The sequence below is a fragment of the Cupressus sempervirens genome, chromosome 7, assembly GCF_028749045.1.
Source record: "Cupressus sempervirens isolate cs-2001-9-10 chromosome 7, ASM2874904v1, whole genome shotgun sequence".
NCBI lineage: Eukaryota > Viridiplantae > Streptophyta > Pinopsida > Cupressales > Cupressaceae > Cupressus > Cupressus sempervirens.
Window position 1 is genome coordinate 18,748,209 of NC_143124.1, and position 19,983 is coordinate 18,768,191.

Here is a 19,983-nt window from a genome sequence, read left to right on the forward strand (position 1 = left end):
CAGTCCTCTTCTCAGTTGGGTTTTGCCCATCCGAGTCACCAACAAAATGGTGACTCTACTGGGGAATGTATACAGAAGAAGCTAAAATCTTTAGCATGAAATAGATTGGATACAAAAAATATATAGCAAGAGGTGTTTCTTATTTCCTTGCTGAAATTTCATGCACCCCAGTAAGTTTTATCCATTTGCAGTAGTAATTTCAAGGTTAAATAAAAATTGTGCTGCTAAGTTTTATTTCTAGTGAATTCAACTAGTATTTTTCATAGTACTGCTAAAATGTTAGAGTCAAAATTGTTTTAAAGGGTTTTCTCTCTTCAAGGTGTTTAAAGTTTTGCAAAGTTCTACAAAGTGACAATTTAGTTTAGATCTGTAATGTTATGAATTATGTTTTAAATATTTCTCATAATTGTGAGTGGCAACTCTCTATAAAGGATCTCTAAACCAATGTAGATCAATTACATAAAATTGCTTTCAAGAGTTTTCAATTGAATTAGACAGATCTGAAAGTTGTGTCAAATTTTAAATAGAAAAAGAGAGTATATGAATTTCTGACCAATAAGTTTCAGGGTGTTTTTGCTTTGCTATCATAAGAATTTTTGATGATAAATGTGAATCACTGTTGTGATTTCATTTTTCTCCTTAAGGAGATGGTGACTCTACAAAGGATATGATCAATGGTGTGAGGAATTGAGATCAACACCAGGACAATCAGTAGATCAATGGTTTCATGCAGCAACACTTGAGGTATTTCATTTTCATGATGTTTTTCTTATCATGAAAGTAAGTAAGTTTTACATATGTGTTCTCTGTCAAGTGAAGTTTTAGCACTAAGAAGGGAAGAATAGTTTTTGGGTTTTATACAATTCATTAGATCAAGTTTCAGCTGGTTATATTTAAGTTTGTGAAGTGTATTTGAAGTGTTCATTTGGTAGAAAGTTATGTAGATATACTACAAATTACAAATTAGAATTATGGGTGAATAAGGTTCAAATTTTTTAAAGGATGTCAAGATTCATTTCACCTAATATGCAATCGGTTAGTGAAATTTCTAGATTCATTTCTATTAAGTGATATATGCCATTAATTTTCAATGGTATTCATGGTTTCCCAAATTTTATTCCTAATGATGTTAGAAAAGGTTTTCCTAAATTTAATGGGAACTATCTTGTTTCAGCCAGTCATCATGTTGAGTTGTTCACTATTTTGATGGGTGATTATGAGATTGTTCATGAGGATGTGCACATGAAGTTATTTGTTCAAACCTTAGAAGGTGATGCTAGAGACTAATTTTCTTTTCTACTAGCATTTTCTATTTCATCTTGGAGTGAATTACATTCTGCCTTCATGGAGCAATTTGGAGAATAGGTAAGCATATCTAATTCTTATGACAAGTTCTTGAAGATTCATATTCAGAGTGATGAACTTGTCCCTCAATTTAACATTAGATTTGCAAGAATTTTAAATGAAATCCCTGAGAGCTATAGACCCAATGATCAAATGTGTTTAGCAGTTTACTTTGATGCATTTGACAAGAAAATGAACTATCTACTAAGGGATAAGGAACCATAGACATTATATTAGGCTTTTATGACTGCTAGGGATATTGAAAATAATATGAAGTATGGATTGATTAGAGATCATTTTTCTATGAATGATTGTCGATATAATGTGTTTGAAAGAAAGGATGAATGTGGTGTAGAAACTTTAACTTCAAATAAGCTTATTAATGCCCCTGTTGTAATGAATAATCAGATTGAAATTTCAAATCAGAGTGTGTATGTAGAGAGGAGTGAGTCTATTGCAAATGAAGTTACACATGTTCTTGGTGTTATAGCAGTAAGAAATATTTTAGACATTGATAAGGTTCAGCACTATGTTAATTTTACGAATCAAGGTTTAGTTACAAAAGTAAGTTCTTCTCATGATAATTATGTGTATGATGATGTGACTAACATTTCAAAGTTTGAAGTTGATGTACCTAGATCTCAGTCTTGTACAAGTGAGGAGGCTGAAAGTTATCTCTCTAATCATGAGTTTATTGTTGCTGATCCGACAAGCTATGGAGAGATAACACAAGAGGAAGAGTGTGAGTTGCATTCATCTAAGTCATAGTCAGAAGAACAAAGTGCATATATTTCTAATGCTTTAGTAATAGATGGTAATATGGATTAGTCAGATATGCAAGAAATGATTTATCTTATTCATAGATTACATCATGTTGAAAGTGTTATTAAATCTAAAGTTGAAGGAAGTTCATTTCAATATGAGGATGAAGAGGCTAGAAGTGATGTGTTAAGTGACAATGGTGAAATTGTTGATCCACTATATAATCAAGAGGTGTTATATGAAGCTGATGATGAGATTTGTTGCTCGAGTCAAGGAAAGGATAGTCATAGTGTATGTTCATCTTCATATGAATTAGATGCAACTTTGGAAGAAGAAGGTAATGACATAAGTGAGTACTCTTACAAGAGTGAAGGTATGAATTCTTCTTTTAAATCTGAAAGTGAATTTCCAATTCACAGTTGTGTAAGTCAACTTGAGGTTGAAGCTTGTGAAGAAAATTTGTCTACACAATATGAAGATAAAAAGATTATTTACAAGGACAGATCAACTAGTTGTGTGGATAAATGTCATAAGGATGCATTCACTAATAATCAGCAGTACAAGAGTGATCCTAAGATCAATGCATTAGCACCTATTGCTAAGATGAATAATGATAGGCTTGCAAGACGTTTGAATCATCTTAATGGAGACATTGAAAGCAACTTTGATTCATATTCTACATGCTTCATTGATGTAGTTAATGATGTGTCTTCGAATGATGATTCTGGTTCTTCTTCACATGATGAAAGTGTTCTTGACAGTGGTGTAAGAAGTAGTTTTAAAGTGTACACTAATGCTTTCTATGATAAAGATCCTGATGATGATCAACTTATGTTTTGTCAAAATGTTCAACAAGGATCACTACATGGAGTTATTAACCCACTGTTTGAAGAGAACTTTGAGCTTTCAAATTTAGTTGAGCTGGGTATAAATGATGATGAATTGTCATACTACTGTGAGAAATCAGTTTATTCTTTTTTCGGATGTGATAATGAAAATGATGATTATGTTGCACCTCTAGTTAGCACACATTCCAAGGTATGTGATATTAATTTGTTTTTCCAATATATTTTTATATGTTTTGTCACTATTTCCAGTGTGGGACCACTTGTAATATTTTAGCTGGGGGAAGTTTTATTAGTCTTGTCATTAGGTTTATGCAATATTTTTATTTATTCTTTTCCCTTGTCGTACTTGCATTTTCTACCAATGATTAGAAATTTTTTAAAATCATTTTGCTGTGTTTTATTTTTTTCACATATAAACTAAGGTGGAAAGATATGTCATGTATGAGTTCTATGGGACATACTTATTTTTGTATGTTTTGTCACTGTTTCCAGTGTGGGACCACTTGTAATATTTTAGCTGGGGGAAGTTTTATTAGTTTTTTCATTATGTTGATGCAATATTTTTATTTATTCTTTTCCCTTTTTTTACTTGCATTTTCTACCAATGATTACACATTTTTAAAAATCATTTTTTTGTGTGTCATTTTTTGCACATATAAAACTGAGGTGGAAAGATATGTCATGTACGAGTTCTATGTCATGTACGAGTTCTATGGGACATACTTATGAGTAATTATGAAATGATAACATGGAGATTTACATTTATTTTTCTCATAAGTTGTCATTTCTTGAGCTTCATTACTCTAGAAATTTCTAAATTTGAACTCATCTTGTAACCTATTGTTTCAAGTTTTCTTGTCCAAATTTGTGGTTGTTTGTTATTCTTTACTGCAACTTTGTTTTCATTACCTTGGAAATTAGATGATGGGAGGAGACTTGATTCAAAGAGAGCCGACTATGCATAATGTCTTGCTTGAAGACCAAAATTGTAGGTCATATTTTTAAGCAAGGGGATGGACAAATTATGTTCAAAAGCAAACTAGCTGGGATGACAAGGTTGCATTTCAATTTCTCAACTTCTTAAAGAATGGAGTGGTAATAGTTAAAGGATTAAAGGTGTCATTTTCTCATATATTTTTGGTAGAAGTTATGGGACTACCATTGGAAAGTGAGGAATTTACAAAGAATCTTGACCCAACTTATGCCAAAGCTCAATTCACTCTACATGGATCCATAGCTTGGTATTAATAAGAAACAAGGTACTATTAGACTATCTCTTGCTAAGTTATTTCAGCAATGTGCATTTTTTATCATTAAGTATTTCACCTATGAAGGATGGCACTCATTTTTGCATGTTTTTCATTTCAAATTATTGATTTCGTTAAGAAATGATAACTGGCCTATCAATGTTCCTAGTTTTGTGTTTGGAATTTTGTCAATACAAGCCATACTAGTACAAGACGATAGATAAAACTCTATCTCATACCATTGCTTAATTAAACTGATAGTTAGAAAAGCTTTAAGGGAGTAGTCATATATTTCTTGGGAGGAATTTCTACTGTGATGGTTTAAGGAGCCCATCCTAGAATAAGTTGTGTAGAGAAGGTCAGAGGGTTTAAAATGTTGAAGGAGTTAGAAAAATCTTTATCAAAATTGGATAATGTTCTTTGTCTAAAAAGAAAAAGAAAGCTAAGGTTAGAATCCCTAATTCCTCTAATTCCCCTAATTCTACTAATTCCTCTACTTCAAGAGTAGTTCATGAAGAGGAATTGGAGACTCCTATACAGAAGGCTAAAGTTTCCCCTATAGTAGAAACAGTTTCCCTAGAGTGTAAGAAGTGAAAATTAACTCTAGTACTAGCCGATAGTCTAAGGCATCTCCTACAGCCAAGAGCACTTCCAAAAAAAGGAAAGCCCCACAAAATGAGGAAAATCCATTAAGGAGAGGCAAAGAATGAAACCAACTGAGGATATTCCAACTAATGAACCTCAAGTAACCCATGATTCCAAGCTAAAAGAAAATGAAAATGAAAATATCCAACAAGAGGTTGATTTATACCCTAAAATTTCTCAACAAGATGAGCAATGGACTAAAGTTATGGAATAGGGTACATTTAAGGAATTTCATGATGTCAAAATAGAGAAGGTTCCTAATAAGCCCAAGAATGTAGAAGTCATTACAATTGGAGATGACTCCAGCTTAGAGGAGCAAGCTTATGTATTTCAAAGGAGGGACCAGCCTCTAGGAATTTTTAGGGAGATGATTTAGGGAGTGATGATTCTAATAGTCATATCAAGGAAGTAGATGAACCAAAATTTTCTACTATAGTAAAATCTCCTATGGCAGAGGAGGATCCCCATGAAGAAAATCTAGTTGTTAATGTGGACCTTCTCAATAAGGTGGTTGAGAAAAATTTGAACAAAGAGTTAGAAACATTAGCTTCAGTGGCTCAACAATTCTCTAATACTATGAGAGCTATGATATTTTTATGGATCATTTAAAAAGGAAAAGTGCTAACTATGGTAAATCATCTATTCTTCAAGTAGTAGATAATTCTCACCATAGTTTGATATCAACTCAATCTTGTCCAATATCTTTGTTAGATGTTATTTTCCTACTAGCTAAAAAATTAAATTTTGAGAGGAAAAATTGGAAATAGAAAAGGAAAAAACTAAATAAAATCATAGATGGTCACTATTAGGAAACACTTGTTCAGGAGGAAAAGGTAGAGCAATTAAGTGTGAAGCTTCAAAAAATTACATCCTTAATCCCTAACTTAATGGGTTGTAGATCCTCATCACCTATCTATGCTTTGTTTCTTAAAGAATAGTTGTTGAACCATCAAATGACCTATATTATGTTGGATAGGACTCCCTCATTATAAGAGCCTACCCAATTTTCTCAAGCTTTCCATAACTCTCCTATAGCCATCAAATATTTGTTATGTGTACTTTATCTTCATAATATTTCAGTTCCAGATGATCAGGTTTGGAATCCCTTACTTTATCTTGGGGATATTCAACTTAGAGCCTTGATGTTCTGGATATAAAATGAAATTAATTGGAACACTCAAGCTAAATTGTATAGAGATTTTGAGTTAGACATTCCCTTGTTTCTAAGGCCTGAAGCCAAGGATCCTATCCCCATCTAAATCAAGTAGTGAGATCATCTATCTAATGAGGAAGGAAGCATTTAATGCATATGAAAAGATTGAATATTGAACTACTTGAGGCTAGAAATGCCATACATTGGTACTGGAATAGTTTATCCAGGGAGATGAGAAAGAGAGAATCACATTCACCTCTTAACTTTTCTATGGTGACCCAGCATGCTCCTTGGTAAATTTCTTTGGGGAGAGTGGGAGAGAGAGAGAGAGAGAGAGAGAGAGAGAGAGAGAGAGAGAGAGAGAGAGAGAGAGAGTTCAGATTCTATTAACCTTTTAGCCTCCATTGTTAATATCTCCATTGCTTGAAAATTCAACAAGTCTAGATAGTTTTAACATGCAGAAGGAAAAGGATAGGTGGAAGAAACATAGGAAAATAAAAGGGTTCTACTAGAGTTTTGTAGAGAGAGGATCTAGATAGAGGGTAGCTACTGACTATAGGATGATAGCCAGGTTAAAGAATTTATTTTCTATAGGACCAAAAAATATCTAAGCTAGGAGGAATGATGATTCAAGTTTATAGGGTGTTTTTTTTATGATTTTCTAAGTATAAACTTGAATATCTTATAGTTTTTCATAAACATGATACATTATTTGATGTTTATAAGTTCTAGCTATATGTATATGTGATGCTTATGAAACTTAAAGACAACACTGAATATATATCTAGATTAATGAATGTCATGGTAAATCTAGTATATTTCTTCTCTAGCTTTAATGGGTGACCTCCTATGGTTGTGTGACAAGGCTAAATTAAAATAGGGAGAACTTATTATGATCTATGCCTTGGATTTTTGTTTTGTATTTTGTTATGTTAAGCTTTCGCAAGAAGAATAAGTCAAGAAAGGAGCAAGGACTAAAGGATAAGTGGGTCTTTTAATGCAAGTGACTATTTTAGAGTTCATTATAGCTCCACTCCTTCCATCACTTTATAGTTGTTGACTTAGTCCAAGAAAATCTAGTTGTCAAGCATTCCTATATTTCTAAAGCATTGAATGTGACTTATCTTCATGCATAAATGAGGATATCACTCTTGAAACTAAAAGTTGTTATGCTATGTCATGGAAGACCTACTTTATAGGCATTATGTTTTTCCTAGTTTCCTTCAAATAAGATGGAACTTATGTTTCCAAGATAGTTAGATGTTCTAAGAAATTCATGTTGTATTCAAGCAGTACAGTAAAGCATTTTTATATTCTATATTGTTTCCATGTCATTGAATGAGTATATGACAATTATTTAGTTCAATATTTGAGTTATAATTCATTCATACTTCCATGAGGGTCCACACAGGAGGTGAGTTCCTTGTTCATGATTAAGTAGAACTCAGCTAAGTTTCCTTTCAGTTAAGTTTCCTTTGAGTTGTTAAATATTGTTGTTCTTGCAGCCACTAGTAGCAGAAACATTGGCTATATCCTACAGCATAGGTTTACTTCTAAAGCATTATTTATTTATTGTTATATTTTTCCTTTAGGGTTAGAATTAATCTATAAGTTTCATTTCTAGTATAAGTTTCCTATAGCAACTGCTTGTATCTTAGTAGTGATGACTATTGAGAAGAACTAAAGCATAAACTTTGCAATCACTATCTCAAGTTCACACTCCTAGATTGATACATTAAATGAGTCTAACATGATTTTCTAAGTAGAAACATGATGAATTTAAGTAAAAAATCATTTTTTAAAGGTTTTCAATCCTTGATTTACTAAGATATTATTCTAGTCAATCACTAGACTTGAAGGAATCAAAACATTGCTTGCATATGTTGCATTTAAAGGATTAAAAGTGCATCAAATGGATGTAAAATTGGCTTTGTTGAATGGAATTCTAAAGAAAGAAGTTTACATTGATCAAATTGAAGGATTCATTGATCCAAATAAAAGAGACATGGTTTGCAAGTTACATAAATCTTTATATGGTCTAAAACAAGCTTCTAGATCATGGTATAAGAGGCTACATGGATATTTGATAAAAGATTAGTTTTTAGAGAACCAATGACAATAGTAGTTTGTATATCAAAGAAGGAAAAGAGAATAAAATACTATAAGTAGAAGTATTTTTGGATGATATATTATTTATAGGGCATGATGACTTATGTAAATCATTCTCTGAAGAAGTAAGAAAGAAGTTCACCAAAGAAACGATGGCATCTACCTTACTCAGTCAAAATATATCAAGGAGATATTAAAGACCTTAGGAATGGAATATTCCAAACCAATTGGTACACCCATGTCTACTAGACATAAGCTATTCAAGACTAATGATTCAAAAGGGCTAAATCAGACTATAGACAAATCTATGATTGGAAAATTGTAGTATGTTGTTCATACAAGGCTTGATATAGCATTAGAAATTGGTACAGTTGCAAGGTTTTCTACAAATCCCAGAGAGAAACATATGGTGGTAGTCAAAATAATCATGAGGCATCTAAAAGGCACACAAGACTATGGTTTATGGTACAAGAAAGGAGGAAAATTTGAGTTGAAATTCTTTACTAATGTAGATTGGGCTGGAAGCATTGATAACAGAAAAACACCTATGGAGGAGCATTAATTCTTGAAAAGAGGTTAATATTATGCACAAGAAAAAAGTATAATTGCATCTATTAGTTTATAGCAAAGGAAAAATATGTTGTTGCAGTAGTTAATTATTTCAGCATAGTTTGGACCAAGCAACTATTGGCAAGAATGAAGGAAGAAATCAAGGATCTTGTGGTCATCTACAATGATAACACAAGTGCAACAAATATATCCTATAATCCAATTATATACACAAAGAAAAAATAATTTGCAATCAAGTATCATTTTATGAGAGAATTCATTCAAGATAAAGAGGTAAGATTGGAATATTTATGTAATACTAGGTTAAATTGCTTCTTAATCCTTACCTTACTAAGGATTTAGTTAGACTTAGTACTAGCCTATTAGGATTCCTTTGATGCCCTAATCCCTAGAAGACCTCCATCCTATCCTCTATCCACTCTCCACCTAGTTACCCAATGGTTATGGTTCTTTCTTTACTCAAATACATTTTCACAAATAACTTACTGACCTTCTTCCTATGGCTTTTCTAACAAATTTCCTTATCCATGTAGAGTGAGGGCTCTCACAAGTAGTGTCAAACTTTCCTTGGACTTCTGGACTACAATCTTACAAGATATTAGTAAGTTCTTTACTCCTAAGCCAAAACTTCCACAAACATGCCTACTAGGATTAGCCCTCCAACTTGGGTTTTTGTTCTTTGGTCATAAATTTCTCCAAAGGAGGTGGAAAAATGCCTTAAATTTGAGTACCATTTTGGAAAATTTTAAATTTTTTTGGGTCTCAAATATACAAGGTGTATGTACACTAGAAAATAAATTTTAAGCCTATTTTTAAGGGTTTCACATCAATGCTGACTAATCTAGTTAGGGTATATTATTACCCTTAAAAACTTATCATAAATATTTTCCTTTGGTAGATATTAACACTACTCAACCCTCCTCATTTTTCATCACTTGGTTTGAAGTATCGAACAGTTTTAAACCCCAAAATCACTCCTTCAAATCTATGATTTTCCTAACCAAGTATATTAGACTTGCCTAAGGCATCTCTTTTAAATTTCTTTCCATGCTTTCGAGGGGCCCAAAACTTATATATTATATTTATGTAGGATCTACTCCCATGTCCCCTAAATCCATGAAGAACTCACTGTAGGAATTCACAGGGGAGTCATTATTGCTCAAATAGTCAAAATTGAAACAACACATAGGCTACTTTAGAAAAAAAATTGAATATCATGTACAACCTAGAAACTTGAATATAAAATTAATGTAAAAACATAAGAAACACAAATCCATTTTTCTATATACAAGCAACTCAAATACTGCAAACTATCTCAAATTGAACTAGAAAAACATGTGTGTGATTGCAAAAACTTGCTTGATACAACTCCCAACCATTGGGATGTGTTTGATTTATGAATTTATAGTTTCCCAAAGAGGTTTTAGGTGGTTTTCATAACCACCAATCTTTTTCTTGTACTTTGTAACTTTTTTGCCAAAAAGTTGTCAAGCAACATTTCGAAAAGTTGCACAATCTTGACAACTTTTGGCATCCTTGAGCAACTTTTCTCTTCCTCACTTGGGGACCTCCAAACCTATTTTTTTAATCCATAAATGGTGTCTAGAAAAAAATTAGTCCTTAGGACATCAATATGCATGATTTAGGCTATTTTTTTCCTTCTTGACAATATTTCCCAAATGTTTCTCAATTTGACATCTTTTGCCATCTATTCTCTTTCCAACTCCCAATTATGAGTCCTAAGTCATGTAAGAGGATTAAATAAAATCATAGAGGATAGGATGGTTTCAAATAACACCTTCTTCAAACTTCTTATGGTCCTATACCTATGCCCCATAGCACATTCTATACTCATAAACACACACCAAAAACATCTACCTAACAATTTTTGCACCCCAAAAAGATGACCTATGTAAGGTCCAAACTCATTACACCCCCTACTTGGCTAGAGTTAGTACATGCCCAAAATCTAAACCATATAGAAACCAAAATGAAAGGTTTGACTAGGTTCTCAACACCATACTCCCCCAAACAAGAAGAAGTTAATCCACCCTTGGCTTGAGTAGGTTGTTGATCTCATACTAGTTTTAACAAGTGAGTATCAACAAACTTAAGTTATTTACTTAGTTCATGTCGACAAGTAACATATGCCAAGAAAAAAATTGATCATGTCGAGTCCACAATGAGTGTTGAGCCACTCATGTGCCGAGTAGACAATGTATGCTAAGTAACTACGGAGCTGAGTGAACAATGGATGCTAAATGATACAAATGTCAAGTCAGAGCAGAGAGTTTAGTGTATACTAAGAATCAAAGACTTTAGGTGTTGAGTGAGATAGCTTTGGCATATTCATTTGTAATGGCACAAACAATTATGTAAACCATTTTTTCATCAACTTAAGGATGAATTACAATATTTTGGAGATAAGGATGAATCTTAAGTTGGATTTCCAATGCAATTACATGTAGCCAATTAGAAAATGGGAAGGTTTAAGTAGTAAAATGGATGAATCTTAGTCGTAGATTCATAACTAAACCTAAGTCACCCTAGTCTTCTTAAGGAGAATAAACCTTAAACTTTTAATGAATGTTGAAGGAGTGAAGAGAAAAGTTTGCACACAAAAATAGAGCATTCATGGTGACTAAGGAGTTATGAAGTGAGACTACATTATAGAACTAGTTAGAGCAGAATAAAGGAAAGAAAAGAGTATATATCAAAGACACATTTGATCAAAAAGGATCACGAACACATTGTTTAGAAGTGATATTTTATCAAGCAATAAATTTCTAATTGAAGGATCAACGCTAAGATGTTCTAATAGGCAATTTTAGTCAAAATCTCTTAATAGAATATTCCTAACAGGTTGTATTGGAATCCTTTAATAGGGTGCTTATTTATTTGTGAGTTAAAGTCCTTTAGTAAGGCACACTTATAATAGGGTATTGAAATCCTCTAACAAGGTGAGACCTAATCATCTTTGTAAGCCTTTAATAGGGTAGACTTTTCATAGGGTAGATCATGTCTCATGATCAAAATATTATAACCTTCATTGGATACACTTTATTACTACAATAGTGAAGATTTGTGGGTGTCGTCCCCACCTCAATTTTACCTTCTCACTTGGAGAGTTTCTAGGTAATCATATTTGGTGTTATGTGTGTGAATGATTACTTGTTTCCATGATGTAGATGTATGTGCTTTACATGTTATTTTAGTTTATCTATTGAATGTATGAGATGGATGTATGATGAAAGTTTTCATGGGTCCAAGTTTAAACTATTGATTGACCAACCCCCACCCCAAAAGTTTACCTTTTCTATTGTAATTTCAAAAATTGGTATTAGAGCTTTGTTCTTTGAAAGAGAATCTTTGCAGCTTTGAGGAAAGATCTTGGAAATGGAAGTCTACAAGTTGAGAAAGACCATTTAGAATCAAGAGATTGAAATACATCTCATTCTACATAAACTAAATGAAGCAAGAGAAGGAAGGAAATTTCTATTGAGGAGAATGACACACAATATAAAGAGATGAACACTACTAAGCTATTTATAGATGGAGACTCCAAAGAGTTTGATGTAGTAGTTGCAGATCTAATGCAAAAGAATAGAGTCTAAGTTGAGGAAATCAAGAATCTCAAGTCAGAGCAAGACTCACAAGCCATACTGCTATGTGAAGTGACTGAATAGAAGAAGAAATCCATGGAAGAAAAAGCTATGGTTGAAGAAGACAAAAGAATTTTGGCCAACAGACTGGAAGAGAAATTATTAGATCTAACAAATATTTCTAACATGTAATTGGATACCCTAAGTAAAATTATGAATGCCAACTATGAGCTAAATGTCAAGGACATTGAGATAACAACACTAAAGTTGTAAAATGAGCAGTTTAAAGTGACCTAAAGAGGGAAAAGGAATTTTTTGAAAGTTTCAACAAACCAAGTGAAGCCATCAAATACTTTGAGAAACTAATGAGATCCCCTAGATCTAATAATAACACATCAAGACTAGGATACACAAAAACTAAAGAAGGATAATCATCCACACATGTTGAAAAAAGGAGAAAAAAAGGTAAGAGCTCCAAACCTACTTGTCATAATTTTGGTAAAAAGGGAAATACTACTAATGTGCACAGGAGCAAGACTACAAATCAAAATGTTAATCATAAGAGCATGATTCATGGTCATAACTGCAATAATCAAGGTCATCAGGCACATGAATGCAAAACCAAGACCATGCACACACAAAAATTTGAAGGATATTGCTACAACTATCAAAAGTATGGAAATAGAGCTTTTGAATGCAGATCCAAACCCATGTGGTCATCAAACAGACAAACAAAGGTTAGGAACAATGGAAACTTTCATAACTAGGATTATAATACAAGATATAGTTGTCACTGATATGAAGAATATGCACATGCTTTTGAGAATTGTATTAGGACACACTTTGGAGGCAATAGGTGGTTAAGTCAAACTACATGTTTTAGTTGTTTGAAGATTGGTCACATCAGTAGGTATTTCCCAACAAGGTCAAAAGTACCAAGTTGTGAGTTTTATAAAGGCAAAGGCAAGGTAGATGTTGAAAATGTCAAAAATGAAATGAACATGACATGGAAGAAGAAAGATTATTGTAGCACATCAAATATGGGGTAGGTGATCACACCTCATCAAACTAGGCAATCAAGAGATATGTGGGATTGATATTTAAAAGTTATATCATACATCAATTCCAAAGGAGTTAGTACTAAAAAGATTACATTAGCATGAATAAAGATTCAAGATTTTATTAAAATTCCAAGATAAATCTTTAAATTTTTCATATTACTACCAAGCATGAAAAGTTTCCTATATGCCAAGTGGAATGCTAGAGAATGTCAAACTATTAGACTAGATAGTTTATGCTAAGCTCGTAATGGTTTCCAAGTGATTTGTTGGCTCCTAATTTAATAGTGTTTTAATAACCAAGTATACAGAGTAAGATTGCATCTATGGGCAGCTATCTCCAATAATGGACACAATTTACCCAGGACCTGGGCCAACTATAAGGCTACACTCCTTCTGCACTTCAGGCTCTACAAAACCTAGGTGGGTGAACCTCTTAAGATCTAACTATGTGACCAATGGAATAAGCATAATCAAGATCTAGAATAGTAGATAAAACCCCTAAATCTTCTATACTTAACCAGTAATTCATAAGCATGAAATAGCTAATGACATAACTCATGAAAATGGCAAGCTAAGTGTAGGTTAACATTGAATAACTTTCAACATGAAAGGGGAAATGTTCGATTAATGATGTTGATTCAACACAACCTCAAATATGTAGAAGTATAACAAGTGATCCTATAACTGATCAGTTCCTAATCCATTGGGAAATACCATGAATTCAAAACATACATATGTGACATTAGAACATATTTCATATATCCAGACATCATATCTATCTAACCACCTTGTGATTCAAACATTAGTGTTCATTCAGATCTCATTCTCACAAAATATCCTTCTCAAGTAACTAGTAACCTTGTTAAATATATCAAGCATTTATTTGGCCCTTTGGTCCAATAGAAAATATAATCAAACATAAAACCTGAAGGGGATGCAAATGGGTCTCAGATCTTTGTTCAAAAACCACATAAGACTTATAGATTGCTGAGATAGGAGACAAGAACCAAAATGAAACTAGTGAAATTGTCGCTCGTATGTATTCATTTCCTTGAAACTATACATTCATATGCATAAAATTAAAACATGAAAAACACCTAACATATTAGAACTTCCTGTATTATCTACACTATTGATGTTCACATGAAAGAATTATGCTGAAGAATGGTGTCTTAGTATTTGGAATCCATCAAAACTAGAACCAGAATATGGTCTCACAGTAATGTGCAAAAATTTTCCGAAGGACTAGAACCAACTGGTTTCTCAGTGACAAAAATTGGAACCCTTACAATGGATGAAAGAAAGAAAGATATAGGAAGAAGGAATTCTTGAATTGAATCTGCAATTGACATTTGTCCACTTGAAATTCCCTCTCTTTTCCATCAAAAGACTCTCTCTACCTTCTCTCTTCAACTGAATATTAGATCCCTTTTTCAATTCACTTTTAGAGGCATCAAATATCTCAGAAACATCATAATAAAATATCATAACTGATTCTAAAGTAAAAGTGAACTCAAGGCAAAAGGTAAAAATTAGTTGAAATAGCCTCAATAATACAAGAAAATTGATTAAAATTGATTTTCTTCACTTTTACACTTCACCATGCCTTTATATCTGCCTCATGACCAATTCTAATGATCAGTAATTAAACTTGCTTGTTCTACTTAGAACACTCCAAAATTCACAAATTGGCTTATTGCTCAAACCAATGAGCATCTGTGCAAAAACTAACTTCAAAATTAGAAAATTCATCTCTGCCCAGTTCTGGCAGTATATTGGAGTGTCTATTTTGGATAAAAAATGCCCTAGTTATGCCCTTCAGAAGTTTAGGTCCCATTTACAAGTTTGCATAACATTTTTGCAAAATTTAAAACTTCTTACGATAGCTTGAACTATATTAAAAGTCTAAGATTTTATGTAAATGACCTGCACATGAAACCAAAAAGCAAATGAAAATAAACTTTTTATTTGAGACCTTTGAATTTTCCCAACCCTTCCAATCTTGGTCAAACTTAGTTTGACCAACTTGGACATGTGTCATCTTTTGATTTGTTGCCTTGTTGCTCCATCATCACCTATTCAACACCTACCTCATCATCGCTATTGGGACCCGCTGCCACGTGTTATCACCTCATCGACCCTTGCTATGTTGTCATGTTATTTGTCATGAGCCCAAATCATAGATCCATACTCTCCTCAAGATCACAAATGTTAATACATGTCAAGTAATCCTAAAATTGGTTGATGTTGAGAATACAAATGTGTAAGCACTCAACATTTATTGCAGGGTTTTCAAAGGGTATTTTATCAATTTTAGCTCATTTTACATCATTTCAAATTTGGGTAAGAGTGAGAAAAGTAGAAGCTGATCTGGAAATTCATTGAAAGTAGTTGCAAAAGATTTTGGCAGTGACTCTACACCAGTTTGTTAGATCTCACAAGGTATTTATCAAGAGCCAAGCTACATAGTTTTTATTTTTGTAAACCTTAGTTTCGCATTATGGCATCAAGTTCAAAGAATGTAGAGGGAAAGGAAGTTTTGAATGTTCAATTAGTAAGTAATGAAGTTAAGCAACAAATTTTCAAAGCTATTCCTGATATGATAAAATGTTATATATGTAAAATTCATAGCATTAGTGACATTGAGATTAGGGAAGCATATGGAAGACTCTATGATAATGGTGTAATAAAGGAAGAATTCAAAATTATTGGGAGGAAAGGGTTGATATGAGCCTTAGATTTTCCAAATATGTTCAAGATAGAGTGGATAAGGACAGTGCTTAGCCAAATTCATGATGGTTCATTATGGCTAGACAATGGACCTATTAAAATTACTAAATGGATAACCCATAGGGTACTAGTTACCTAACCCTAAATCAGCCTAAGATACTAAGAAGTGATTCAAAGGAGGTGTCGAGAAAAACAAGGGAGCTATATGGAACAAGAGAGGCATGACAATTGATACAATCATCGATCCTCTAATAGATTTTCCTATAAGGGTTATATCACACAAGTTTTATCAATCTAGTAGATTAAATAGTGTGCCCCATATGGTAGTGAACGCAGGATATAAAATTGTTAAGAAAAATCATACATATGATCTAGTAGAGCTACAATTGCAACAATTGATGGAGAACCTTGGAGCAATCAGAAAGACAAAGAGTGCACAATATAAATTTGGTTCTATTTTGGTATGTATAGTCTTTTATGTGCATAACACATTCCCTTCATTTGGCACTATGGTATGGAAAACAAATAGATCAGTTGCAATGCAGATTGGTGAATATATTGAGCAATTAGGTAAGAATTTTGAATCTTTAATGACAAGTCATTTTGAAGACTTTAAGTAGTAAATGAAGAAGAGGTTGAAAATACTAGTTTCGCTAGTAGAAAAACACTATGATGATGTATGTTTTCTAGTGGATGCTAACTATACTTTTGTACAAGCTGCTACACCAAGCGTGAGATGGTTGAGACTCTTAGGTTATGAAATAAATGTGGATGAAGCCTCTATAGCTATAGTTGCATTACTTGCAGAAGAGGTGAATAAAAATGCTAAGGCATTTAAAAATTATGAAATGGAAAAGTCCAAAATTACCATGGAACTAGAGACTACCTCAGTTATCAAGAAGAATGAAAGGCTAGTGAAGAAACTAAAGGCTAAATTTGGTGAAGGCTTCAAGCAGGAGGAAGAAGAAGAAGAGGATAAAGATGAAGAAGATTCTTAGACACAAGTACCTCTTGCACTAACTCAGGGTATGTGAGAAGACTAAGAAGAGGAGGAGACTAAAGTTACTAAAGGTATCAAGGGAGAAGAAGTTGAGGAAGCACCTACTACTGCTGAGCTAAAGAAGAGGAAGGATAAACCCCAACCAATTACTAAAGCTAAGAAGGTAGCTAAGCCAAGTCAATCCAAACAACCAACACCTACTACAAAGGCTAGTACACATTCAATAGAACAAAAGGCTAAGGAGAAGACTAAACCAGTAGAAAAAGGAGGTCAAGTGTAGAAAAGGCCAAGAAGGAAATATGTGGCACAAGAAGAATATGATAAGGGGAAAATAGAGTCAGATGAGAATAGACAATTTAAGGTGGTGAGTCCCAATCCCTTATTAGATCTTGAAAAATTATGTGAAAATGTTAAGAATAGTGTAGATTTATCTGGTTTTACACATGGAGATTTTGATAAATTGGGTAAAGTAGAGAAAAATCAATTGGAGGAGGCCATTTATGCCATGATGGAAAAATTAAAGAGTACTCTACTGGAGCTGTCCAACTCTACACCAAAAAGCCTATATGAAAAAGTTGAGCAGAAATGGCACTATCATCTAAATTTGGAGAGACAAATTAGAGAATCCTCACTTGCACAAATGATTCCTAAACTAACTAAGGCATAGATTTCCAAGGTTGTAAAGAAATATGCAGTTAGGTTTGTACCTAAATACAAAACATTTAACATTTTGCAAAATAACATTGAGGATGTAGTTAAGAAGTCCACTCAAATGTGGAAGGTAACATATGGAGTTACTATAGTCAAAGAAGGTGAGGAAGAACCCATTTTGGTCAAGGATGATGAAGAAGAAGATGATAAGAATGAATGTATTGTTAAGGAAGAAACATAAATGAATGTAAATAACAAGGCAACAACTAACGAAGAATAGCATGAAGAACAAAGTGTGCAAGACACACAATTGTTGAGTGTTATCCTTAACGTGTAATAAATGAGAACATTAAAACACTAACTATTATAGATGTTTCTAATGTCCTAGTATAGAAATAAATCCCCTTATAGAGGAAGATCTCAAGAAGATCATAGATTAGTCCACATTACAGGCAAAACTTTGTGATAATCTTGTACTGGTCATTATGGATAAACTACAAAAGATAGTGATTGAGCTAGCAAGGGAAAAGGTGAATCCACAAGAACCATCTTCTATCATCTCTCAAGTCACTCATGTAAAACCTTTGGTCCAAATGCCAAGAGATATATATGAAAAGGTTGATACAATTACTAAGGATCATATAGTAGAGAATAGTATAGTGGAAAAACAAGCTACTAGTGAAGGATGGAAAGAAAAAGGTTAGATAGACTTATCTGCACCTATATCACAAGATCAAGGTGTAAGTCAAGTCATTGTGGAAGTCAAGGGAAATTTTGAAGAGATAGAATTAACACTTAAGGTGAAGGAGCAAGGTGCCATTCAAGCCCTAGTAGCCTTATTAGTATCTAGCATTCCTTCCACTAACACTCTTCAAAAGCTTATCACAGATGCAACACCACTACAGATCTCAATGCCAAGCCTGAGTTCTTCAAAGATAGAAGAAGCCATACAATATGGAGATGTGATCCTTGATGAAGAAACTATTCTACCAAAGTATGATTATGATACAATGACCATAGAACAAATGGGTATACTCCAACAAGCCCTAGCAAGGAAGAAGAATCAATAAATGCTTAAAATGGAGCATAGGAAAAAGTAGGCATTGCAAGATATAAAATACATCTTTCTGGATGCATTTAGTCTGCCAAATGTGGATGAGACCAAGCCACTAATGGAATAGTTGGTAGACATAGTGGAGAAGATCAGTAATGAAGACCTAAAAACAAATGCAAAATTGTTAGAATGGTTAGAAAAGAAGTTCCAAAAAAAGTGAATGAAAAAATATTAGGTGACATAGCACTAACACAAGTTGCATTGGCAACTAAGGTTGAGGATGTGAAGAAAGTACTTGGGAATATATTCTCATTGTACACTAAATTTTGCAATCCAACACTCTTCACCCAAGAGATGAGAAGTCACATTTTGAGTTTGGAGAGTAAAATTTATTTTTCAGCTACAAATTTTCCTATGAATCTATCTTAGAGTGAGAATCACTTCAATAAATAGCTTCAAACCTAGAGTCAATTAGTTTCATTATCAGTAGATGAGGCCAACATAAGGTCCAAACTAATTAGCATCCATACCACTCTCACCCCCATATGGAAATTTGCACAAGGAACTAGGCTATGTTGAAACCCTAATGAAGAAACACCCTAATCTTCCTACCTTAGATGGTCCAGTCCACCTTGTTTTTGAGCTCACTATCAAAATCAAGTCATTGGATGTAGCATTTGAGAACTAGGATGTAGCTCTCAAGATGATATTGGATCTCCATAAATCTTATTTGGACAAACACACTATAATTGTATAGCCCATTGACATAAGTGTCAAAAGGGGGAGAATGAGAAGACAAAGGGAGAGATTGAGAAATAAAGGGGTGATATAAGGAGAGTGATAAATAAAGATAGAGAAGATGAAACAAGGTTAGAGAAAAGTTAGATCAAGCTAAGGGGGAGAAAGCACAAAATAACATGAAGTCAAAGAGTAACAGTTAAGGAAATTTACTCAGGAGTACAAAATTTTGGCTATAGAATAGACATATTAACTCAAGGGGAGTTATCAAATTTTGAGGTATACAAGTTATTACAAAATTTTGAAATTTTGAGGTTTTGTATATGAGCCAAGTTATAGATATGGTATGGTCATGAGATTAAGGATATTATTTCATACTCAAGTTTTTTTGACACTCATGTCAAAGTGGGAGATTTTTTATCTCAGATTCCATCCACAAAGTTGAAAGTCAAATGAGTGGGGCAGCCAC